This window comes from Pseudophryne corroboree, chromosome 4 (assembly GCF_028390025.1).
Source record: "Pseudophryne corroboree isolate aPseCor3 chromosome 4, aPseCor3.hap2, whole genome shotgun sequence".
Taxonomy (NCBI): Eukaryota; Metazoa; Chordata; class Amphibia; order Anura; family Myobatrachidae; genus Pseudophryne; species Pseudophryne corroboree.
In genome coordinates, this window is record NC_086447.1 from 278064973 (window position 1) to 278091709 (window position 26737).

The window sequence follows — 26737 nt, forward strand, 5'->3', positions numbered from 1 at the left end:
GCTGTCTCAACTGCAGCACGGCGCACACCACTAACAGATGCCTGAAGGTGAACGTTGGTGGTTTGTATAAACCTGGAGCCCCGCTAGGGGAGTCCCCCGGTTCATGGTGCGTCTGTCCCACTGGTGAGGCATACGGGTCCCTCCTGGGGGGGACTCGCTATATCCCCTGTGTAAAACTGGCTAGCGGTGGGCTGAACTAAGCATTCATGTGAGGTTACAGCATGTTTTGGAGACATGGCCACTATAAATATATCCAGTAGCATCGGCGCCATTACGGGGGTTGGAGCTACATCTGAGCGTGCTCAGCTGCATTTTGTCACCTTCCTCTGCATAAACAGCAGCCTCATACAGCTGCTCCGGACTCTGACATATGCTGGATCACCGGTACTAGGTGTAGTTTAGGGGTTGAGACGCTTTCTCTTACGTCCTAGAGGATGCTGGGGACTCCGTAAGGACCATGGGGTATAGACGGGCTCCGCAGGAGACATGGGCACTATAAAGAACTTAAGAATTGGGTGTGCACTGGCTCCTCCCTCTATGCCCCTCCTCCAGACCTCAGTTAGAATCTGTGCCCAGAGGAGACTGGGTGCATTGCAGGGGAGCTCTCCTGAGTTTCTCTGTAAAAATAATTTTGTTAGGTTTTTTATTTTCAGGGAGCCCTGCTGGCAACAGGCTCCCTTCGTCGTGGGGCTGAGGAGAGAGAAGCAGACCTACTTAAGTGATAGGCTCTGCTTCTTAGGCTACTGGACACCATTAGCTCCAGAGGGATCGGAACGCAGGTCTCACCCTTGCCGTTCGTCCCAGAGCCGCGCCGCCGTCCTCCTCCTCACAGAGCCGGAAGATAGAAGCCGGGTGAGTATAAGAAGAAAGAAGACTTCTAAGGCGGCAGAAGACTTCTGATCTTCACTGAGGTAACACTGCGCGCCTTTGCTCCCACACAAACACTCAATACAGGCACGGATGGGTGCAGGGCGCAGGGGGGGCGCCCTGGGCAGCAATAAACCTTTTGGCTGGCATTATTAGCTGTATATAGGGCTGAGGCATTAATATATACGATCCCCCGCCAGTTATTGTATTTTTGAGCGGGACCGAAGCCTGCTGCTGACGGGGCGGAGCTTGATTCCACAGCACTAGCCAGCGCCATTTTCTTCACAGCACGCTGCTGAGAAGCTGGCTCCCCGGACTCTCCCCTGCTGAACACAGTGACAGAGGGCTTTAAAAGGGGGTGGGGTGGGCGCACATATATTTAGCGCAGTCAGTGTATATTTAACATGTATAAAAAAGCGCTGTATATCTGGGAATTGTGTTTCCAGGGTCATTTGGCGCTGGGTGTGTGCTGGCATACTCTCTCTGTCTCTCCAAAGGGCCTTATTGGGGAACTGTCTCCAGATTAGAGATTTCCCTGAGTATGTGGGGGTGTCGGTACGTGTGTGTCGGCATGTCTGAAGTGGAAGGAGGAGGTGGAGCAAATGAGTGTGGTGTCTCCGTCGGCAACGCCGACACCTGATTGGTTGGATATGTGGAATGTTTTAAATGCAAATGTGAATTTATTACATAAAAGGTTGGACAAAGCGGAGTCCAGGGAAAATGCAGGGAGTCCATCCTTGCCTTTTACTATGTCACAAGGCCTTTCTGGGTCTCAGAAACGCCCACTATCCCAAGTAACAGACACTGATACCGACACGGATTCTGACTCCAGTGTCGACTACGATGTTGCAGGTTGCAGCCAAAGTTGGCAAAAAGTATTCATTATATGATTATTGCAATAAAAGATGTGTTGCATATCACGGATGACCCCTCTGTATACCTGACACGAGGGTCCACATGTTTAAAGAAAAGAAACCTGAGGTTACTTCCCCCCTTCCCATGAGTTAAATGAGTTGTTTGAAAGGGCTTGGGAGACTCCAGACAAGAAACTGCAGATTCCCAAAAAGATTCTTATGGCGTATACTTTCCCGGCTAAGGACAGGATACGGTGGGAATCCTCCCCCAGGGTGGACAAAGCTTTAACGCGCTTATCCAAAAAGGTGGCGCTGCCGTCGCACGATACCGTAGCCCTCAAGGATCCTGCTGATCGCAGGCAGGAGACTACCTTGAAGTTGATTTATACACATACTGGTACCTTGCTCAGACCGGCGATAGCGTCGGATTGGATTTGTAGCGCTGTAGCAGCGTGGACAGATACCTTGTCTGCTGACATTGATACCCTGGATAAGGATACCATTTTACTGACCTTGGGTCATATGAAGGATGCTGTCCTATATATGAGAGATGCTCAGAGAGACGTTGGCCTACTGGGTTCCAGAGCCAACGCCATGGCGATTTCTGCTAGGCGAGCACTGTGGACCTGCCAATGGACGGGTGATGCCGACTCAAACAAGCATATAGAGGTTTTGCCTTACAAGGGTGGGGACTTATATGGGGAAGGTCTCACGGACCTGGTTTCCACAGCTACTGCAGGTAAATTCGCTTTTCTCTAACGTCCTAGTAGATGCTGGGGACTCCGTAAGGACCATGGGGAATAGACGGGCTCCGCAGGAGACTGGGCACTCTAAAGAAAGATTTAGTACTGTCTGGTGTGCACTGGCTCCTCCCTCTATGCCCCTCCTCCAGACCTCAGTTAGAATCTGTGCCCGGACAGAGCTGGGTGCTTTTAGTGAGCTCTCCTGAGCTTGCTAATAAGAAAGTATTTTAGTTAGGTTTTTTATTTTCAGAGAGCTTCTGCTGGTAACAGACTCTCTGCTACGTGGGACTGAGGGGAGAGAAGCAAACCTACTAACTGCGGCTAGGTTGCGCTTCTTAGGCTACTGGGCACCATTAGCTCCAGAGGGATCGAACACAGGACCTAACCTTGTCGTCTGTTCCCGGAGCCGCGCCGCCGTCCCCCTCGCAGAGCCAGAAGACAGAAGCCGGCAGAAGCAGAGAAGACATCGAAATCGGCGGCAGAAGACTACTGTCTTCACATGAGGTAGCGCACAGCACTGCAGCTGTGCGCCATTGCGCCCACACTAACCCACACACTCCGGTCACTGCAGGGTGCAGTGGGGGGCGCCCTGGGCAGCAATTGATACCTCCTGGCAAAAGCTGCATATAGACAGTTGGACACTGTTATATGCATGAGCCCCCGCCATTCATTTTACACAAAATCGCGGGACAGAAGCCCGCCGCTGAGGGGGCGGGGCCTTCTTCCTCAGCACTCACCAGCGCCATTTTCCTTCCACAGCTCCGCTGAGAGGAAGCTCCCCAGTCTCTCCCCTGCAGAATCACGGTAGAAGGGTAAAGAGAGGGGGGGCACATAAATTTAGGCGCATTAATCATAATACAGCAGCTACTGGGTAAACACTAAGTTACTGTGTGATTCCTGGGTCATATAGCGCTGGGGGGTGTGCTGGCATACTCTGTCTCTCCAAAAGGCCTTGTGGGGGGGTCCTGTCCTCATTTAGTGCTTCCCCTGTGTGTGTGGTGTGTCGGTACGCGTGTGTAGACATGTTTTTGACGAAGAGGGCTATGTGGAGGCAGAGCAAGTGCAGTTGAATGACGTGTCGCCGACGACGGTGCCGACACCTGATTGGATGGATATGTGGAAGGTGTTAAATGATAATACAGGTTGAGTATCCCATATCCAAATATTCCAAAATACGGAATATTCCGAAATACGGACTTTTTTGAGTGAGATCGTGAAACCTTTGTTTTTTGATGGCTTAATGTACACAAACTTTGTTTGATACACAAAGTTATTAATAATATTGTATTAAATGACCTTCAGACTGTGTATATAAGGTGTTTATGAAACATAAATGAATTGTGTGAATGTACACACACTTTGTTTAATGCACAAAGTTATAAAATATATTGGATAAAATGACCTTCAGGCTGTGTATAAAGTGTATATGTAACATAAATGTATTCTGTGCTTAGATTTAGGTCCCATAACCATGATATCTCATTATGGTATGCAATTATTCCAAACTACGGAAAAATCCGATATCCAAAATGCCTCTGGTCCCAAGCATTTCGGATAAGGGATACTCAACCTGTATAAACTCCTTACATAAAAGGTTGGATAAAGCTGATACCTTGGGCCAGTCAGGGTCTCAACCCATGCCTGATCCTACAGCGCAGAGGCCCTCAGGGTCTCAAAAGCGCCCACTATCCAAAATGGTTGACACACATGTCGACACGGATTCTGACTCCAGTGTCGACGACGATGATGCAAAATTGCAACCAAAAATGACAAAAGCTATCCGCTACATGATTAGAGCGATGAAGGATGTTTTACACATATCAGAGGTAAACCCTGTCCCTGACAAGAGGGTTTATATGTATGGGGAGAAAAAGCAAGAGGTGACTTTTCCCCCTTCACATGAGTTAAATGAGTTATGTGAAAGAGCGTCGGATTCCCCTGATAAGAAAGTCCTGATTTCCAAAAGGTTACTTATGGCGTACCCTTTCCCGCCAGAGGACAGGGTGCGCTGGGAATCCTCCCCTGGGGTAGATAAAGCTCTCACACGCTTATCTAAGAAGGTGGCCCTGCCGTCACAGGATACGGCCGCCCTAAAGGATCCTGCAGATAGAAAGCAGGAAAGTATCCTGAAATCTGTTTATACACATGCCGGGACTCTACTGAGGCCGGCAATTGCGTCGGCGTGGATGTGTAGTGCTATAGCAGCGTGGACAGATAATCTGTCTGAGGAAATGGATACCATTATGCTGACCCTGGGGCATATAAAAGACACTGTCCTATATATGAGGGATGCCCAGAGGGACATTTGCCTACTGTGCTCTAGAATTAATGTAATGTCCATTTCGGCCAGGAGGGTCCTGTGGACTCGGCAGTGGACAGGTGATGCCGACTCCAAAAAACACATGGAGGTGTTACCTTACAAGGGTGAGTAATTGTTTGGGGACGGTCTCTCGGACCTGGTTTCCACAGCTACTGCTGGGAAGTCCTCACAACCTAAGAAAGCACCGTATTGAAAAATGCAGTTCTTTCGCGCACAAAGAAACAAGAAGGTCAGAGGTGCTTCCTTTCTTGCTAGAGGCAGGGGTAGAGGAAAAAAGCTGCACCTTACAGCTAGTTCCCATGAACAGAAGTCCTCCCCGGCTTCCACTAAATCCACCGCATGACGCTGGGGCTCCACGGGTGGAGCCAGGAGCGGTGGGGGAGCGTCTCCGACATTTCAGCCACCAGTGGGTTCGCTCACAGGTGGATCCCTGGGCTATACAGATTGTGTCTCAGGGATACAAGCTGGAATTCGAGGTGATGCCCCCTCAACGTTACCTAAAATCGGCCCTGCCAGCTTCCCTCATAGAAAGGGAAGTAGTGGTAGCGGCAATTCACAAGCTATTTCTCCAGAAGGTGGTGGTAAAGGTTCCCCTTCTTCAACAGGGAAAGGGATACTATTCCACAATGTTTGTGGTACCGAAACCGGACGGTTCGGTCAGACCTATATTAAATTTTAAAGTCCCTGAACATTTATCTGAAAAGATTCAAGTTCAAAATGGAATCGCTCAGGGCGGTCATTGCAAGCCTGGAAGAGGGGGATTTTATGGTGTCTCTGGACATCAAGGATGCTTACTTGCATGTCCCCATTTATCCGCCTCATCAGGAGTACCTCAGATTTGTGTCATTACCAATTCCAGACGTTGCCGTTTGGGCTCTCCACGGCACCGAGAATATTTACCAAGGTAATGGCAGAAATGATGGTGATCCTGAGAAAGCAAGGAGTCAGTTATCCCATACTTGGACGATCTCCTCATAAAGGCGAGGTCCAGGGAGCAGTTGCAGATCAGCGTAGCGCACTCTCAGGAAGTGTTGCAACAGCATGGCTGGATTCTGAATATCCCAAAGTCGCAGCTGATTCCTACGACGCGTCTGCCCTTTCTGGGCATGATTCTGGACACAGACCAGAAGAAGGTGTTTCTCCCGGCGGAGAAGGCTCAAGAGCTTGTGACTCTAGTCAGAGACCTCTTAAAACCGAAGCAGGTGTCGGTGCATCACTGCACGCGAGTCCTGGGAAAGATGGTGGCATCGTACGAAGCCATTCCCTTCGGCAGGTTCCATGCGAGGATCTTTCAATGGGATCTGTTGGACAAATGGTCCGGATCGCATCTTCAGATGCATCGGCTGATCACCCTGTCCTCCAGGGCCAGGGTGTCCCTTCTGTGGTGGCTACAGAGTGCTCACCTTCTCGAGGGCCGCAGGTTCGGCATACAGGACTGGGTCCTGGTGACCACGGATGCGAGCCTCCGAGGGTGGGGGGCAGTCACTCAGGGAAGAAACTTCCAAGGGTTGTGGTCAAGTCAGGAGGCTTGTCTGCACATAAATATCCTGGAACTAAGGGCCATATTCAACGCCCTGAGTCAAGCGGAGCCCCTGCTTCGCAACCAACCGGTGCTGATTCAGTCAGACAACATCACCGCGGTGGCTCATGTAAACCGCCAGGGCGGCACAAGGAGCAGAGTCGCGATGGCGGAAGCCACCAGGATTCTTCGGTGGGCGAAGAATCACGTGCAAGCACTGTCAGCAGTGTTCATTCCGGGGGTGGACAACTGGGAAGCAGACTTCCTCATCAGGCACGACCTTCACCCGGGCGAGTGGGGACTTCATCACGAAGTCTTCACTCAGATTACAAATTGATGGGATCTGCCACAGGTAGACATGATGGCGTCCCGTCTCAACAAAAAGCTACAAAGGTATTGCGCCAGGTCAAGAGACCCTCAGGCGATAGCTGTGGACGCCCTGGTAACACCGGGGGTGTTCCAGTCGGTCTATGTGTTTCCTCCTCTACCTCTCATACCCAAGGTGCTGAGAATCGTAAGAAGAAGAAGAGGAGTGAGAACAATACTCATTGTTCCGGATTGGCCAAGAAGGACTTGGTACCTGGAATTGCAAGAAATGCTCACAGAGGACCCATGGCCTCTGCCTCTCAGACAGGACCTGTTGCAACAGGGGCCCTGCCTGTTCCAAGACTTACCGCGGCTGCGTTTGACGGCATGGCGGTTGAACGCCGGATCCTAGCGGAAAAAGGCATTCCGGAGGAAGTTATTCCTACGCTGATAAAGGCTAGGAAGGACGTGACAGCAAAGCATTATCACCGCATATGGCGAAAATATATTGCTTGGTGTGAGGCCAGGAAGGCCCCTACAGAGGAATTCCAACTGGGCAGATTTCTGCACTTTCTACAGTCTGGAGTGACTATGGGCTTGAAGTTGGGATCCATAAAGGTCCAGATTTCGGCCCTATCCATTTTCTTTCAAAAGGAACTGGCTTCTCTTCCTGAAGTTCAGATGTTTGTTAAGGGAGTGCTGCATATTCAGCCCCCTTTTGTGCCACCAGTGGCACCTTGGGATCTCAACGTGGCGTTGAGTTTCCTGAAATCCCACTGGTTTGAGCCACTTAAGACCGTGGAGCTGAAGTATCTCACGTGGAAAGTGGTCATGCTATTGGCCTTAGCTTCGGCTAGGCGTGTGTCAGAATTGGCGGCTTTGTCGTGTAAAAGCCCCTATCTGGTTTTCCATGTGGACAGGGCAGAATTACGGACTCGTCCCCAATTTCTGCCAAAGGTGGTGTCATCTTTTCATTTGAACCAACCTATTGTAGTGCCTGCGGCTACTCGTGACTTGGAGGATTCCAGGTTACTAGATGTAGTCAGGGCTTTGAAGATTTATGTAGCCAGAACGGCTGGAGTCAGGAAAACTGACTCGCTGTTTATCCTGTATGCCCCCAACAAGTTGGGGGCTCCTGCTTCAAAGCAAACCGTTGCCCGCTGGATCTGTAACACGATTCAGCAGGCTCATTCTGCGGCTGGATTGCCGCATTCAAAATCAGTGAAAGCCCATTCCACAAGGAAGGTGGGCTCTTCTTGGGCGGCTGCCCGAGGGGTCTCGGCATTACAGCTTTGCCGAGCTGCTACTTGGTCGGGTTCAAACACATTTGCAAAATTCTACAAGTTTGATACCCTGGCTGAGGAGGACCTTGAGTTTGCCCATTCGGTGCTGCAGAGTCATCCGCACTCTCCCGCCCGTTTGGGAGCTTTAGTATAATCCCCATGGTCCTTACGGAGTCCCCAGCATCCACTAGGACGTTAGAGAAAATAAGATTTTACTCACCGGTAAATCTATTTCTCGTAGTCCGTAGTGGATGCTGGGCGCCTGTCCCTAGTGCGGACTTTCTGCAATACGTGTATATAGTTATTGCTTAATAATGGGTTATGTTATGTTGGCATCCAGTGTCTGATGCCCTGTTGTTGTTCATACTGTTGACTGGATAAGTGTATCACAAGTTATACGGTGTGATTGGTGTGGCTGGTATGAGTCTTACCCTTGATTCCAAAATCCTTTCCTTATAATGTCTGCTCTTCCGGGCACAGTTTCCTTAACTGAGGTCTGGAGGAGGGGCATAGAGGAAGGAGCCAATGCACACCAGATAGTACTAAATCTTTCTTTAGAGTGCCCAGTCTCCTGCGGAGCCCGTCTATTTCCCATGGTCCTTACGGAGTCCCCAGCATCCACTACGGACTACGAGAAATAGATTTACCGGTGAGTAAAATCTTATTTTTTACCTTATGTTTCCTCACAGCCAAAGAAAACGCCACATTATCAGATGCAGTCCTTTCGGTCGCATAAATCCAAGAGAGTACGGGCATCTTCCTTTCTCGCCAGAGGTAAGGGCAGAGGGAAAAAGCTGCCAGCTACAGCTAGTTACCAGGAGCAGAAGTCCTCCCCAGCTTCTACTAAATCCTCTGCATGACTCTGGGGCTCCACTGAGGGAGTCCGCACCGGTGGGGGCACGTCTTCGACTTTTCAGCCACGTCTGGGTTCCATCACAGGTGGATCTCTGGGCAATAGAAATTGTTTCCCAGGGTTACAAGCTGGAATTCGAAGATGTACCTCCTCTCCGTTTTTTCAAATCGGCCCTACCAGCTTCTTCCCCAAAGAGGGAGGTAGTTTTAAGTGCAATTCAAAAACTGTCTTCAACAAGTGGTGGTCAAAGTTCCCCTGCTTCAACAGGGGACGGGGTACTACTCAACCCTGTTTGTGGTCCCGAAACCGGACGGTTCGGTCAGACCCATTCTGATTTTAAAATCCTTAAACCTATACTTGAACAGGGTCAAATTCAAGATGGAATCGCTCAGAGCGGTCATCGCCAGCCTGGAAGGGGCGGATTATATGGTGTCTCTGGACATAAAGGATGCATACATTCATGTCCCCATATTTCCTCCTCATCAGACGTTCTTGAGATTTGCTGTACAGGATTGTCATTACCAATTTCAAACGTTGCCGTTTGGGCTTTCCGCGGCCCGAGGGTTTTCACCAAGTTAATGGCGGAAATTATGGTACTCCTGCGCAGGCAAGGAGTTACAATTATCCCGTACTTGGACGATCTCCTGATAAAAGCGAGATCAAAGGAACAGTTGCACAAAAGCGTGTCGCTCTCCCTGAGAGTGCTGCAGCAACATGGCTGGATCCTAAATCTACCAAAGTCACAGCTGGTTCCAACAACTCGGCTGTCTTTCTTAGGCATGATTCTGGACACAGAACAAAAGAGGGTTTTTCCCCCGATGGAAAAAGCCCAGGAACTCCAGAACATGGTCAGAGACCTGTTAAAGCCAAAAAGAGTGTCAGTTCATCAATGCACTCGAGTACTGGGGAAAATGGTTGCGACCTACGAGGCCATCCCCTTCGGCAGTTTTCATGCGAAGACTTTACAGTGGGACTTTCTGGACAAGTGGTCCGGGTCCCACCTTCAAATACATCAGAAAATAGCCCTGTCCCCCAGGGCCAGGGTATCTCTCCTGTGGTGGCTGCAGAGTGCTCACCTTCTAGAGGGTTGCAGGTTCGGCATTCAGGACTGGGTTCTGGTGACCACGGACGCTAGCCTCCGAGGATGGGGAGCAGTCACACAAGGCAGGAATTTTCAGGGACTGTGGTCAAGCCAGGAGGCTTGTCTACACATCAACATACTGGAATTACGGGTCATATACAACGGCCTTCGACAAGCGGAGAATCTTCTTCGCGACCTACCGGTTCTGATTCAATCAGACAACGTCACAGCCGTGGCTCATGTAAACCGCCAAGGCGGGACAAGGAGCAGAGTGGCAATGGCGGAAGCGACCAGGTTTCTGCGCTGGGCAGAAAATCACGTAAGCGCTCTCTCAGCGGTATTCATTCCGGGAGTGGACAACTGGGAAGCAGACTTCCTCAGCAGACATGATCTCCATCCAGGAGAGTGGGGTCTTCATCAAGAAGTCTTTGCAGAAATAACATGTCTTTGGGGACGTCCTCAAATAGAAATGATGGCGTCACGCCTCAACAAGAAGCTTCCGAGGTATTGTGCCAGGTCAAGGGACCCTCAGGCAGTAGCAGTGGACGCCCTGGTGACACCGTGGGTGTTTCAATCGGTCTGTGTTTCCTCCTCTTCCTCTCATCTCAAAAATATTGAGAATCATAAGACGAAAAGGAGTACAGACAATTCTCATTGTTCCAGATTAGCCTCGAAGGGCCTGGTATCCGGATCTGCGGGAAATGCTTACAGAAGATCCGTGGTCTCTTCCTCTCAGAGAAGACCTGTTGCAACAGGGGCCCTGTCTGTTCCAAAACTTACCGCGGCTGCGTTTGACGGCATGGCGGTTGAACGCCAGATCCTAGCTGGGAAGGGCATTCCGGGCGAGGTCATCCCTACTCTGATAAAGGCTAGGAAGGAGGTGACAGCGAAACATTATCACCGTATCTGGAGGAAGTATGTCTCGGTGTGAAACCAAGAATGCTCCTCCGGAATATTTCCATCTGGGCCGTTTTCTCCACTTCCTACAGACTGGAGTTAATATGGGCCTAAAATTTAGTCTCCATTAAGGTTCAGATTTCGGCCCTGTCCATTTTCTTTCAGAAGGAATTGACTTCTCTACCAGAAGTCCAGACTTTTGTGAAGGTAGTGCTGCATATCCAGCCTCCTTTTGTGCCACCAGTGGTACCATGGGACCTTAACGTGGTGTTAAAATTCCTTAAGTGTCCCTCGTTTGAGCCTCTTCAATCCGTGGAATTAAAGTGATCTCACTTGGAAGGTGGTCATGTTGTTGGCCTTGGCTTCGGCAAGGCGAGTGTCTGAGTTGGCGGCTTTGTCTCACAAAAGCCCCTATCTGATTTTCCATGTGGATAGGGCTGAGTTGCGGATTCGTCCTCAATTTTTGCCTAAGGTGGTTTCCTCTTCTCATTTGAACCAACCTATTGTGGTGCCTGTTGCTGTGCGGGACTTGGAGGACTCCGAGTCCCTTGATGTGGTCAGGACATTGAAAATTTATGTAGCCAGAACGGCACGTCTTAGGAAAACAGAGGCACTGTTTGTCCTGTACGCAGCCAACAAGGTTGGCGCTCCTGCTTCTAAGCAGACTATTGCTCGCTGGGTCTGTAACACGATTCAGCAGGCTCATTCTACGGCTGGATTGCCGTTACCAAATTCGGTAAAGGCCCATTCCACTAGGATGGTGGGCTCTTCTTGGGCGGCTGCATTGCAGCTTTGCCGAGCGGCGACTTGGTCGGGGTCAAACACTTTTGCTAAATTCTACAAGTTTGATTCCTTGGCTGAGGAGGACCTCATGTTTGCTCAATCGGTACTGCAGAGTCATCCGCACTCTCCCGCCCGGTCTGGAGCTTTGGTATAATCCCCATGGTCCTTACGGAGTCCCCAGCATCCTCTAGGACGTAAGAGAAAATAAGATTTTAAACCTACCGGTAAATCTTTTTCTCCTAGTACGTAGAGGATTCTGGGCGCCCGTCCCAGTGCGGACAACTTTCTGCAAGACTTGTATATAGTTATTGCTTGCATAAGGGTTATGTTAGTTTTGATCGGTCTTTGACTGATGCTGTTTGTTTCATACTGTTGACTGGTTCGTATATTCCAGGTTATATGGTGTGGGCTGGTATGAATCTTGCCCTTGGATTTACAAAATCCTTTCCTTCTACTGTCCATCTCCTCTGGGCACAGTTTCTCTAACTGAGGTCTGGAGGAGGGGCATAGAGGGAGGAGCCAGTGCACACCCAATTCTTAAGTTCTTTATAGTGCCCATGTCTTCTGCGGAGCCCGTCTATACCCCATGGTCCTTACGGAGTCCCCAGCATCCTCTACGGACTAGGAGAAAAAGATTTACCGGTAGGTTTAAAATCTTATTATTTGTGCACATTACTTATTCCTAAAGGGAAAATCGTTGTAAACAAACAGTTTTCACTGATATAAAAACGCTGACAGCCTCACTGGGGTTCTCTAGCGTTGGGTGCGCTGTTGCCTTCTCTTCCTCTGTGTGTCCTTTCATATTCAATATGGCAGGCTTGCATTGAAAAATGGTCTGTATTGTATGTGTATTGTTTGTTACTTTTCATGCAGTATGTGTAACACTAGATTCTCCCCACTCTCATCTGGTTCCATTTCATGTGAGCAGTGTAGCGAGTCCTCACAAAACGCTGAGGAGAATGTGGGGGTGGGTTATGAGCCTTCCTAGCTGGGTGCAATCAAAACTGATGTCAGATATGTCATCTCGGCTCACTGCAAATGTCCACAAAACAGAAGAACTGCAACAAGCAGTAGCAGATCTAGCTACCAGGGCTGCCAACCCCCCTCCCCCCCCCATCCTCCCCCATCCCTTCTCTACTGCATGTCCACATAAACGTGCTTTACCTGCACTTCTGTCAGATTCTGATGATGATATACAGGATGATGGAGTGGGGATTCAACTCCTACACAGGGTATTGAACCCCTCATTTTAGCTATAACTGATGTGCTAAAGCTCCCCCTAGAGGACGCTGCAAATTAGTCGATTTTCCTCCCTCAAGACAAACTGTCATATTTCCTGATTCTAAAGAATTAGATGATTTAGTTATGCTAGCCTGGAAAAATCCAGATAAGAAATATCAGGTGTCAAAACTGTTTTTGCATACATTCCCCTTTACCCCTGAGGGCAGAAAGTTCTGGGAAGAATGTCCGGCTGTAGACGTCTGTCTCTTGCCTCTCTAAGAAGATGGTGCTCCGGGCTCCTTTACAATAAAGGACCCGGGGGATAGAAAAATTGAGACCACACTGAAATCTATCTACATTGCTGCAGGTATATCTCAAAGGCCGGTCATCGCAGGTTGCTGGATGACACATGCAATTAATTCCTGGGCTACTCAAATTCAGGAGGGTCTCTTGGGTGACATGACCCTGGTTACAACTGTAACTTTCCTATAACACATTCAGGACACTGCAAGAGTCCTCTGTGACTCCCTAAAAAGGAGTGTCAATATTAATGCTAGGACCACTGCTATGGCTGTGTCAGCCCGCAGAGCCTTATGGTTGCGTCAGTGGATTGCAGACGCTGACTCCAAATGCAATGTGGAATCTCTTCCCTTTACAGGTGAATGGCTCTTCGGAGGCAAATTGGACGCATGGATCTCCAAAGTTACTGCTGGGAAATCCACGTTTTTTTCCCTGTGGGCTCCGCCTGCTAGACTTACCTACCTGGGACCGTCTACTCAGTCCTTTCGGTCCACCAGATTTCGATCTAGGGCCAGAGGTGCATCCAGTGCAGCTAGAGGCACCAGAGGTAAACCTAAGAAACCAGCCGTTGCCGGCTCTCAGGAACAGAGCACCAGTTCAGCTTCCGCCAAAACCTCAGCTTGACGGTGCCCACCCACCCCGGGAGGATCTCGAGGTGGGAGCTCTGTTACGTCACTTCAGCCACATCTGGGAAAGTTTCTGCCAGCACGCCTGGATAAGGGACTTTATTTCTCATGGTTACAAGCTGGAGTTCGACGGTGCTCCTCCCCAACGTTTTTTCAAATCAAGCTTGCCAGCTTTGGAAAATGTGTGTTACGCTACTACTGGCTATCACAAAATTGGTCCAGTCCAAAGTCATTGTTCCAGTACCCCTGCAACAACAAGGACAAGGTTACTACTCCAGTCTATTCGTAGTGCCAAAACCAGACTGGTCTGAGGCCAATTTTGAATCTGAAGTCCTTGAATCCTTACCTAAAGGTTTTCAAATTCAGGATGGAATCTTTGAGAGCAATGATCGCAGGCCTGGAACAACAGGAATTCCTAGGGTCCCTAGATATCAAGGACGCATTTAAAAAATACAAATCTGATGGGAAAGCAGTCATTTCAGCACTATAAGGAATGTAACAAAAATTGCAAAAAGGAAATAAGAGTGGCTAAAGTAGAAACTGAAAAACTAGTAGCAAAGGAAAGCAAAGCGAATCCCCAAAAATTCTTTAAATACATTAATAGCAAGAGATTAAAGAAGGAGAGTATAGACCCTTCAAAAGACAAGTTGGGAGTCTTAAAAAAGCAAAAATGATAATGACATAGCGGACACACTAAATGAGTTTTTTTTCAACAGTATTCACTAGAGAGGACCCAATTCAGGGACTGACACACAATCTCAATAATGAGAACATCCCACTGATAGGTACTTATTTAAGCGAGGAAGTAGTCTGTGACCGATTAAAACATTTAAAGATTAATAAATCACCAGGGCCCGATGGTATTCACCCAAGGGTTCTAATGGAGCTTCACTCTGAACTGGCAAAACCGCTATCTTTGATCTTTAAGGATTCAGTTATATCAGGTATGGTTCCCAAAGACTGGCGTATAGCGGAAGTAGTGCCTATATTCAAAAAGGGGAAGTAAAGCTGAACCAGGTAATTATAGACCAGTTAGTCTTACATCTATAGTGGGGAAAGTATTGGGAGGTATTCTAAGAGATAGTATTTAGAAGTTCCTTGAAGTCAATAAGGTCATTAAAAGGAATCAACATGGGTTTATGAAGGACAGATCCTGTCAAACCAACTTACTTGGCTTTTATGAAACAGTAAGCGCAAACCTAGATCAGGGTAAAGACGTGGATGTAATCTTTTTAGACTTTGCCAAAGCGTTCGATACTGTACCACACATGAGACTTATCTACAAGCTACAAGAATCAGGGCTAGGAAGCACAATCTGCACTTGGGTCAAAAACTGGTTAGATAATAGGGAGCAGCGCGTTGTGGTTAATGGATCTTTTTCAACTTGGACTGAAGTGCTAAGTGGTGTGCCGCAAGGCTCAGTATTAGGACCGCTATTGTTCAATATTTTCATTAACGACCTAACAGAAGGTCTAGAGAGCATGGTGTCAATTTTTGCAGATACCAAATTGTGTAAGGCTATAAATACAGAGGAGGATGCCGAGTCTCTTCAGAACGACTTAGTTAAATTAGAAGCATGGGCAGCCAAATGGAGAATGCGCTTCCACACAGACAAGTGTAAGGTAATGCACTGTGGTAACAAGAACAAAAATTACACCTACCTACTAATTGGGGTGAAATTAGGGGATTCTGTACTGGAAAAGGACTTAGGTGTCCTAATAGATGGCAAACTAAGCAGTAGTACCCAAAGTATGACTGCAGCAAAGAAGGCTAATAAGATATTAGCATGCATAAAACGGGGTATTGATGCTAGGGACGAGAGTATTATACTCCCGTTATATAAATCACTAGTGAGGCCACACCTTGAATACTGTGTACAATTCTGGGCACCGTACTACAAAAAGGATATCCTGGAGCTAGAAAAGGTTCAGAGGAGGGCGACCAAACTAATTAAGGGCATGGAGACGATGGAATACAAGGAAAGGCTTGAAAGACTAGGCATGTTTACATTGGAAAAGCGGAGACTAAGAGGGGATATGATCAACATCTACAAATATATAAGGGGACAATACACAGAGCTTGTGCAGGACCTGTTTTTGGTTAGATCAACACAGAGGACTCGTGGACACTCGCTCAGGTTAGAGGAGAGGAGATTCCGCACAAAACGGCGTAAAGGCGCTTTCACGGTAAGGATAATACGTGTTTGGAATTCCCTGCCTGAGGGAGTTGTAATGGCGGAATCTGTCAACACCTTTAAGAATGGGTTAGATAAATCCCTAATGGATAAGGATATCCAGGGGTATGGTGCATAGTCATGCATTATAGTTACTATAAATAGGGATAAACTGCAACGGCTGACAGCAGCATCAGTCAGAAATTTTAGTCAAATCATCATGCATAGGAGACCACAAATAGGTTGAACTCGATGGACAATTGTCTTTTTCTCTGACGTCCTAGTGGATGCTGGGAACTCCGTAAGGACCATGGGGAATAGCGGCTCCGCAGGAGACTGGGCACATCTAAAGAAAGCTTTAGGATCACCTGGTGTGCACTGGCTCCTCCCCCTATGACCCTCCTCCAAGCCTCAGTTAGATTTCTGTGCCCGACGAGAAGGGTGCACACTAGGGGCTCTCCTGAGCTCTTTGTGAAAGTTTTAGTTTAGGTTTATTATTTTCAGTGAGACCTGCTGGCAACAGGCTCACTGCATCGAGGGACTAAGGGGAGAAGAAGCGAACTCACCTGCGTGCAGAGTGGATTGGGCTTCTTAGGCTACTGGACATTAGCTCCAGAGGGACGATCACAGGTTCAGCCTGGATGGGTCACCGGAGCCGCGCCGCCGTCCCCCTTACAGAGCCAGAAGAGCGAAAAGGTCCGGAAAAATCGGCGGCAGAAGACGATCCTGTCTTCAGATAAGGTAGCGCACAGCACCGCAGCTGTGCGCCATTGCTCTCAGCACACTTCACACTCCGGTCACTGAGGGTGCAGGGCGCTGGGGGGGGCAGCGCCCTGAGACGCAATAAATCGATAAAAAAAACCTTATATGGCTAAAATAAATGCATCACATATAACTCCTGGGCTATATGGATGCATTTAACCCCTGCCAAAACATACAGAAAAAGGATGATAGGCTCCGCCCCTTTCTCGGCGTCCTTATCTCCTCAGCACACTGGCGCCATTTTCCCTCACAGCTCAGTTGGAGGGAAGCTCCCTGGCTCTCCCCTGCAGTTACTACACTACAGAAAGGGGTTAAAAAAGAGAGGGGGGCACAAATTAGGCGCAGTATATAACAATACAGCAGCTATAAAGGGAAAAACACTTATATAAGGTTATCCCTGTGTATATATATATAGCGCTCTGGTGTGTGCTGGCAAACTCTCCCTCTGTCTCCCCAAAGGGCTAGTGGGGTCCTGTCCTCTATCAGAGCATTCCCTGTGTGTGTGCTGTGTCGGTACGTTGGTGTCGACATGTATGAGGAGAAAAATGATAAGGAGACGGAGTAGAGTGTCTGAAATTGTGTTGTCACCCCCTAGGGGGTCGACACCTGAGTGGATGTACTGTTGAAATTGCGTGACAGTGTCAGCTTTGTATAAAAGACAGTGGTTGACATGAGACAGCCGGCTACTCAGCTTGTGCATGTCCAGACGTCTCATACAGGGGCCCTAAAGCGCCCGTTACCTCAGATACAGACGCCGACAGGGGTACTGACTCCTGTGTCGACGGTGAAGAGACAACCGTGATTTCCAATAGGGCCACACATTGCATGATTGAGGCAATGAAAAAAGTTTACACTTTTCTGATAATATGAATACCACCAAAAAAAAAGGGGTATTATGTTTGGTGAGGAAAAACTTCCTGTAGTTTTCCTGAATCTGAGAAATAAAATGAGGTGTGTGATGATGCGTGGGTTTCCCCCCGATAACAATTGATATTTTCTAAAAAGTTATTTCCCGCCAGAGGTTAGGGTGCGTTGGAAAACACCCCCTAGGGTGGATAAAGCGCTCACACGCTTGTAAAAACAAGGGCTCTACCCTCTCCTGAGATGGCCGCCCTTAAGGATCCTGCTGATAGAAAGCAGGAGCGTATCCTAAAATGTATTTACACACATACTGGTGTTATACTGCGACCAGCAATCGCCTCAGCCTGGATGTGCAGTGCTGGGTTGGCGTGGTCGGATTCCCTGACTGGAAATATGATATCCTAGATAAGGACAGTATATTATTGCCTATAGAGCAATTAAAAGATGCATTTCTATATATGCAGGATGCACAGCGGAATATTTGCCGACTGGCATCAAGTATAAGTGCGTTGTCCAATTATTCCAGTAAAGTGGTCAGGTGATGCGGATTCCAAACGGCATTTGGAAGTATTGCCTTAAAAGAGGGGATGTACCCCAGGTCGCCTCTCAAAATAAGACGCCGTATTATCAGGCGCAGTCCTGGTTGGCAAGCGGACAAAAGGGTTCCTCTTTTCTGCTCGTGACAGAGGGAGAGGAAAATGGCTGCAGAGATCAGCCAGTTCCAAGGAACAGAAACCCTTTTCCGCCGCTGCCAAGCCCTCAGTATGACGCTAGGGCTTTACAAATTCAGGCACGGTGGGGTCCCGTTCTCAATGAATTTCAGTGCGCAGTGGGCTCACTCGCAAGTAGACCCCTGGATCCTTCAGATAATATTTCAGGGGTACAAATTGGAATTCGAGACGTATTCCCCTCGCCGTTTCCAAAAGTCTGTTTTACCGACGTCTCCCGCTGACAGGGAGGCAGTTTTGGAAGCCATTCACAAGCTGTATTCCCAGCAGGTGATAATCAAGGTACCCCTCCTGCAACAGGGAATGGGGTATTATTCTACACTATTGTGGTACCGAAGCCAGACGGCTCGGTGAGACCGATTTTAAAATCTAAAATCTAAAATTTTTGAACGCTTGCATACAGAGGTTCAAATTCAAAATTGAGTCACTCAGAGCAGTGATTGCAAACCTGGAAGAAGGGGACTACATGATGTCTCGGGACATCAAGGAGGTTTACCTTCATGTCAAAATTTACCCTTCTCACCAAGGGTATTTCAGGTTATGGTACAGAACTGTATCAGTTCGGACGCTGCCGTAGGGATGGTCCACGGCACCCCGGGTCTTTACTGAAGTAATGACCGAAATGATGATATTCCTTCGAAGGAAGGGAATTTTAGTTATCCTTTACTTGGACGATTCCCTGATAAGGGTAAGATCCAGGGAACAGTTGGAGATCGGTGTAGCACTATATCAGGTAGTGTTGCGGCAGCACGATTGGATTTTCAATATTCCAAAAATCGCAGCTGGTTCCGACGACTTGTCTTCTGTTCCTAGGGATGATTCTGGACATAGTCCAGAAAGAAGGTGCTTCTCCCGGAGGAGAAAGCCAGGGAGTTATCAGAGCTAGTCAGGAACCTCCTAAAACCGAACCAAGTCTCAGTGCATCAATGCACAAGGGTTCTGGGTAAAAATGGTGGCTTCCTACGAAGCAATCCCATTCGGCAGATTCCACGCACAGTGGAACCTTCTGGACAAATGGTCCGGGTCGCATCTTCAGATGCTTCAGCGGATAACCCTGTCACCAGGGACAAGGGTATCCCTCCTGTGGTGGTTGCAGAGTGCTCATCTTCTAGAGGGCCGCAGATTCGGCATTCGGGACTGGGTCCTGGTGGCCACGGATGCCAGCCTGCGAGGCTGGGGAGCAGTCACACAGGGAAGGAATTTCCAGGGCTTATGGTCAAGCCTGGAGACATCTCTTCATAAAAACATTCTGGAACTAAGGGCCATTTACAATGCCCTAAGTCAAGCGAAACCCCTGCTTCAGGGTCAGGCGGTATTGATCCAATCGGACAACATCACGTCAGTCGCCCACGTAAACAGACAGGGCGGCACGAGAAGCAGGAGGGCAATGGCAGAAGCTGCAAGGATTTTCGCTGGGCGGAAGATCATGTGATAGCACTGTCAGCAGTGTTCATTCCGGGAGTGGACAACTGGGAAGCAGACTTCCTCAGCAGACACGACCTTCACCCGGGAGAGTGGGGACTTCACCCAGAAGTCTTCCACCTGATTGTAAACCGTTGGGAAAAACAAAAGGTGGACATAATGGCGTCCCGTCTAAACAAAAAACTAGACAGATATTGCGCCAGGTCAAGGGACCCTCAGGCAATAGCGGTGGACGCTCTGGTAACACCGTGGGTGTACCAGTCAGTGTATGGGTTCCCTCCTCTGCCCCTCATACCAAAAGTACTGAGAATCATAAGAAGGAGAGGAGTAAGAACTATACTCGTGGTTCCGGATTGGCCAAGAAGGACTTGGTATCCGGAACTTCAAGAGATGCTCACGGACGAACCGTGGCCTCTACCTCTAAGAAAGGACCTGCTCCAGCAAGGGCCTTGTCTGTTCCAAGACTTACCGCGGCTGCGTTTGACGGCATGGCGGTTGAACGCCGGATCCTGAAGATCCCTACCCTGGTCAAGGCCAGGAAAGACGTAACTGCAAAACATTATCACCGCATTTGGCGAAAATATGTTGCGTGGGGTGAGGCCAAGAAGGCACCTACAGAGGAATTTCAACTGGGTCGTTTCATCCATTTCCTGCAAACAGGACTGTCTATGGGCCTAAAATTAGGGTCCATTAAGGTTCAAATTTCGGCCCTGTCGATTTTCTTCCAAAAAGAACTGGCTTCAGTGCCTGAAGTTCAGACATTTGTAAAAGGGGTACTGCATATACAGTCTCCTTTTGTGCCTCCAGTGGCACCTTGGGGATCTCAATGTTGTGTTGAGTTTTCCTAAAGTCACATTGGTTTGAACCACTCACCACTGTGGACTTAAAATATCTCACATGGAAGTGACGAGTTAGCCCTGGTTTCAGCCAGGCGGGTGTCAGAATTGGCGGCTTTATCATATAAAAGCCCTTACTTAATAGTTCATTCTGAAAGGACAGAATTGAGGACTCGTCCTCAAAATTTTCTACCTAAGGTGGTTTCTGCATTTCACATGAACCAACCTATTGTGGTACCTGCGGCTACTAAGGACTTGGAGGATTCCAAGTTGCTTGACGTGGTCAGGACCCTGAAAATACATGTTTCCAGGACGGCTGGAGTCAGAAAATCTGACTCGCTGTTTATCCTGTATGCACCCAACAAACTGGGTGCTTCTGCTTCTAAGCAGACGATTGCTCGTTGGATTTGTAGTACAATTCAGCTTGCACATTCTGTGGCAGGCCTGCCACAGCCAAAAATCTTAAAATGCCCACTCCACAAGGAAGGTGGGCTCATCTTGGGCAGCTGCCCGAGGGGTCTCGGCTTTACAACTTTGCCGAGCAGTTACTTGGTCAGGAGCAAATACGTTTGTAAAATTCTACAAATTTGATATCTTGACTGAGGAGGACCTGGAGTTCTCTCATTCGGTGCTGCAGAGTCATCCGCACTCTCCCGCCCGTTTGGGAGCTTTGGTATAATCCCCATGGTCCTTACGGAGTTCCCAGCATCCACTAGGACGTCAGAGAAAATAAGAATTTACTTACCGATAATTCTATTTCTCGTAGTCCGTAGTGGATGCTGGGCGCCCATCCCAAGTGCGGATTGTCTGCAATACTGGTACATAATTATTGTTACCAAAAAAATTCGGGTTATTGTTGTAGTGAGCCATCTTTTCTAGAGGCTCCTCCTATTATCATGCTGTTAACTGGGTTCAGATCACAAGTTGTACAGTGTGATTGGTGTGGCTGGTATGAGTCTTACCCGGGATTCAAAATCCTTCCTTATTGTGTACGCTCGTCCGGGCACAGTATCCTAACTGAGGCTTGGAGGAGGGTCATAGGGGGAGGAGCCAGTGCACACCAGGTGATCCTAAAGCTTTCTTTAGATGTGCCCAGTCTCCTGCGGAGCCGCTATTCCCCATGGTCCTTACGGAGTTCCCAGCATCCACTACGGACTACGAGAAATAGAATTATCGGTAAGTAAATTCTTATTTTTTTCAACCTCAGATACTATGTTACGCCTACCTCCATATCCCAATTTGGCCTCCTCATCAGGCCTATCTGAGGTTCGCCCTGCTGAACGATCACTACCAGTTCCAGGCGTTGCCCTTCGGCCTGTCTACAGCTCCGAGGGGTTCACGAAGGTGATGGCGGAAATAATGTTCCAGCTCAGAGTCCAGGGGGTCAACGTGGTCCCTTACCTGGAGATCTCCTGATAAAAGCGAGTTCCAGGGAGCTTCTACTGCTCGATATAGATCGCACTATCCACCTTCTGTCACACCACGGGTAGATCCTCAATCTACAGAAGTCCGACCTAGAGTCAGCGGCTCCTGTTTCTGGGAATGCTACTGGATACTGTAGCGCAGAAAGTGTTCCTACCCAGAAGACAAAGTGAGAACTCTCTAGGAAATGGTTCTCCGACCGACTCGAGTATTAATTCATATTTGCATAAGATTGTTGGGAAAGATGGTAGCCTCGTACGAAGCCGTTCAGTATGGAAGGTTCCATGCCAGACCTTTTCAATTGGACATCCTGAACAAGTGGTCCGGTTCCTATCTTTAGATGCACCGGATGATTTAATTTTCACCCCAGGCTAGGATTTCACTCCTGTGGTTACTGCAGTCTTCAAATCTCTGGGAAGGTCAACGCTTCGGGATTCAGGATTGGATCCTCCTCACGACGGATGCGAGTCTAAGAGGATGGGATGTTGTCACCCAAGGGGTGCAGTTCCAGGGCAGGTGGTCTGCCCAAGAGGCCTTACTTCCGATCAACATCCTGGAACTTCAGGCCTCCCTTCTGCTCCGGGATCAGGCAATTCAGGTATAGTCTGACAACGCCACGGCTGTGGCGTACATCAGTCGACAAGGAGGGACAAAAAGCCAGGCCTGCATGCGAGAAGTATCAAGAATACTCCTCTTGGCTGAAAGAAATGCAAAAGCACTGTCTGCAATCTTCATTCCGGGAGTGGACAGCTGGGAAGCCGACTTCCTGAGTCTCCACGATCTCCACACAGGGGAGTGGGGCCTACATACTCAGGTGTTTCAACAGATAGATGGGTGGGTTGTCCTCAGATCGACATGATGGCATCCCCCCTCAACAAGAAACTTTGCTGGTATTGCTCACCAACCAGAGACCCTCAGGCGTGCGCAGTGGATGCACTGACGTCGCCTTGACCTTACCAGCTGGTCTACGTATTTCCTCCGATTCCGTTGATCCCAAAGGTGCTCAAGAGGATCCATCATCAAGGAGTACAAGCAATTCTGCTTGCCCCCAGAGAGTGTGCTACGCGGATCTTCTGGGCATGTCCATAGAAGACCCTTGGCCTCTGCCAGTAAGAAGGGATCTTCTTCAGCAAGGTCCGTTCGTCTACCTGGACTTATGGCGGCTACATTTAACGGCATGGAAGTTGAGCGGAACATCCTAGCTCACAAGGGACTTTCTAAAATAGTAATTGCCACTATGGTGCAAGCCAGGAAACCTGTGACGTCAAAACACTATCATAATATCTGGTGGAGATATGTCTCCTGGAAGAACGCACATTTCCATCTGCCGAATTCCACTTGGGTAGATTCCTTAGTTTCCTGCAGGCTGGAGTGGATAAAGGCTTACGTCTGGAATCCATTAAGGTCACGATTTTTGCACTTTCAAAAGAAGTTGGCTGTGCTGCCTGAAGTTCAGTCCTTCTTGCAAGCTGTGCTTCACATACAACCTCCGTTTGTGCATCCTACAGCACCTTGGGATTTGAATGTGGTGTTACGATTTCTGCAGTCCTCCTGGTTTGAACCTCTGATGACGGTGGAAGACGAGTACCTCACGTGGAAGACGGTGATGTTACTGGCCCCGGCTTCTGCTAGTCGTGTTTCGGAATTGGGGGCCTCATCATGTAAGAGTCCTCACTTTGGTCTTTTACGAGAACAGAGCAGAGCTCAGGACTCGACAGCAGTTCCTGCCGAAGGTAGTTTCCGCGTTTCATTTTAATCAACCTATTGTGATCCCGTCCAGTTCTGGCTCTTCTGTCCCTCCGGAGGCATTGGATGCGGTGCGAGCCTTGAAGATCTGTGTCCAGAGGACGGCTCTGATCAGAAAGACTGATTCCCTGTTTGTGCTGTATGATGCACAGAAAAAGGGTTGCCCTGCTTCAAAGCAGTCCATTGCTCATTGGCTTCGGCTTACTATCCATCAGGCCTATGTGTCAGCAGCCTTACCTGTTCCACAGTCTCTGAAGGCCCACTCTACAAGATCGGTGGGGTCGTTGTGCCGAGCACCTACCTGGTCGGGGAAGAACACCTTTGTGATGTTTAACAAGTTTGATACCCTGGCCAAAGAGGATACCCAGTTTGGGCAGGCGGTGCTGCAGATGTCTCCGCCCATTCTGGAAACTTTGGGACATCCCCATCGTACAAATGTGTCCCCAATATCCCTTATGGATGCTAAAGAAAATAGGATTTTAAATACCTAAAGGTAAATCCTTTTCTCGTAGTCCATAAGGGATATTGTGCACCCGCCTTTGTGCGGTGACTTTCTGTGGGTTCTCTGATATGTTACCTATTCAGCTGTTGCTGTTTATGTTGCCAGATGTTACTGGCCCAGTTATGTTATGGTGCACTGGTCTGTAAATCTCACTTCACTTATTGTTATGTTCCTTCTCTCAAGTATGTAATTTCTCCTTCGAGCACTGTTTTACCTATAACTGCCTGTGGGAGTGGGCATAGAGGGGAGGAGCCAGCACACCCAGTTGAAGAAATTTAAAGTACACTGGCTCCTTTGGACCCCGTCTATACCCATTGTACTAATGTGTCCCCAATATCCCTTATGTTCTAGGAGACCAGGATTTACCGGTAGGCATTTAAAATCCTATTTTTTTTTTCTTTCACTTTCATCCACTTAAAAGGGTACTGAGCTGTAAGGTCAATAAAGCTTCATTTAGGACTTTGACAATTCAAATAAATTCAGTCTGTATCTTCCCTTTTTCTCTTATGTTCACATCCTGCAGGGGTCCCATGTTGTGTTTCTATAGTTGAATTTTATTTACAAATTTTATCATTGTAGATCTTACTAGTTTCACACAACCTTGCTTGACATGGGCATCAATTCTACTTTTTTTTTTTTTCTCCTGGCCAACGTGGTTCTGCCATTCTGAGGCACCTCCTTCACAGGTAGTGATTGGGGGGCCATGCCTTGCAATTTGGTGAATGCAGGCGGAGCTCACACCCAAGTGGCTGTACTCTTCGAATTCAGCTGAGAAGCATGCTTAGGGCCCACATGAAGAGCAGAGCCATGTGTATTGCTTGGCAGGTAGGGAAAACCTGAGTGTTTGCAGCGTGACATTAGGCAAGTGCCCACTGGAAGGTGGTATTTTCTAACAGGACAGTGGTCTATACTGTTCTATACCCTGGGCGACAGGCAACATTGTACCTCCTTGGTGGGCTTTTAGTGCATGGACTAATGCTCACCAGAATGGACCTGTAGTCACAGCTGCTGCTACCTTCTTTTCCCAAGGGTTCACAGCTGTACGAATATATTATAGCGCAATTTTTCTCCAACTACAGGGTATCTGTTTGCTGAACTGTGTTCACATTCCCATATTGATGCGGATTCGGAGTTGCTTGAAACTCTGTTTAATGGATTGATTTTTAATTTTAGCACTGAACGTCCTGCACAGTAAAGCGTACTTATCTCTTGGTGATTTTCGACTTGTGGCTGAATGGGTGTAACTGGGAGGCAACTGAGCATTTGTACATATCATTAGTGATCGTGTGGGCTTATTCATTTGAACGGTTTTCTTGTACCAGTATATCGAGTGTGCGATTTGTGATTACAGATATTTTCAAAAGTAAATAGGGTAGCATGGCTACATAAGTACCTGTGGAATGTAGTTGCCATCATGACGGACTAGATGCTGGCAGTCAGAAGACCGTTGCCGTAATTCCAACACTACTCAGTATCCCGTGCCTCCCAACTTTAAATCATGGCAAATAGGGTCCTGCGCATGCCCGCGGGTGAAAAGGTTGTGTGGCCTCAGGTGGAGGGCGTGGCCTAGCATCTCCACGTTTTTGTAGTTTTGGGGGCGTGGCCAGTGCTTCCCCGTCCAAGCCAGCCGCCATTCCGTTATCATTCCCATTATGTGTACTGTAGCTGTCCTTTTTTTTTATTTATTTTTTTACAGAAAAATAGTCCCTGGTGTCTTACTGGAGGTGGTTCATCAGTAACACTTGTTTAAATTGTCAATCTAGGGCCAGAGATTGCTGGTACACACTGCACATTGTAATGAACAACCTTCATTACACTGCATCGGGTCTCCCACAGTATCGTCTGATTGGCAGCACAATCGGACATATACATTAGACGATATGCATGATTTGTAATTCTGATACAGTAAATGGTGTAATTTTATCGCTCTAAGTTTCCTAATCTATATTCAAGAACAGATGCCTTATGACTGCTGATGTTGACAGCCAACTGACACATGCAGTCCAGCCAGCTCAGTCCATTTCTGAGCTTTTATTCGCTTGCTGCACATACTTTGGTTGTGACCAAAGGAATACATCCCTCTACCTCTTTTGCTAAAACTTCAGCGGCTGATCCCATGCATCTGAATACACTTGGACAAGGCTAGATGGGTGCAATGCCTGACAATGTAGTTGCAGGATATTGTTTAAGTTTCCTCCACATTAGAGCAGATTACAAAGATATTTTACTGGTTCTGATAAGTTCAGCCTTGTGTAACTTCCTGTGTAAGGTTAGATTTGGAGTACTTAAGATGGACCGAGTAGCAGAGGGATTGATCTTTGAGAATTCCTTGTCTTTTGCCGAGGATTCTGCAAAAAGGTGTGAGGTGGATTGTATAGTGTGGGTAGTGTAGAACAAATACACCTCCAGAACAGAGAGAGGATTCAGCAGAGCCTTGCCTACTCTGTTTAAGTAAGAAAAAAAAAAAATAGCCGTTCCTTTTCTTCATCTTGCAATTGAATGACTTACTGACCGTGGCATGAACTAACGGAAATGTAAGTTTCCCATTACATGATTCAACAATTTATCCATTGTTTAAAGGGGCATTAGATAAATGGGAAAGTCAATGGATGCTGGCTGCCAATGGTATTGG

General features: G+C 48.1%; 1 protein-coding gene across 2 annotated transcripts in view; it reads left to right on the top strand.

Annotated features, from left to right (window-relative positions):
- SMC4 (structural maintenance of chromosomes 4) overlaps positions 1-26737 on the top strand; it is a 226601-nt gene that overhangs the window by 56021 nt on the left and 143843 nt on the right. The window lies entirely within an intron of this gene.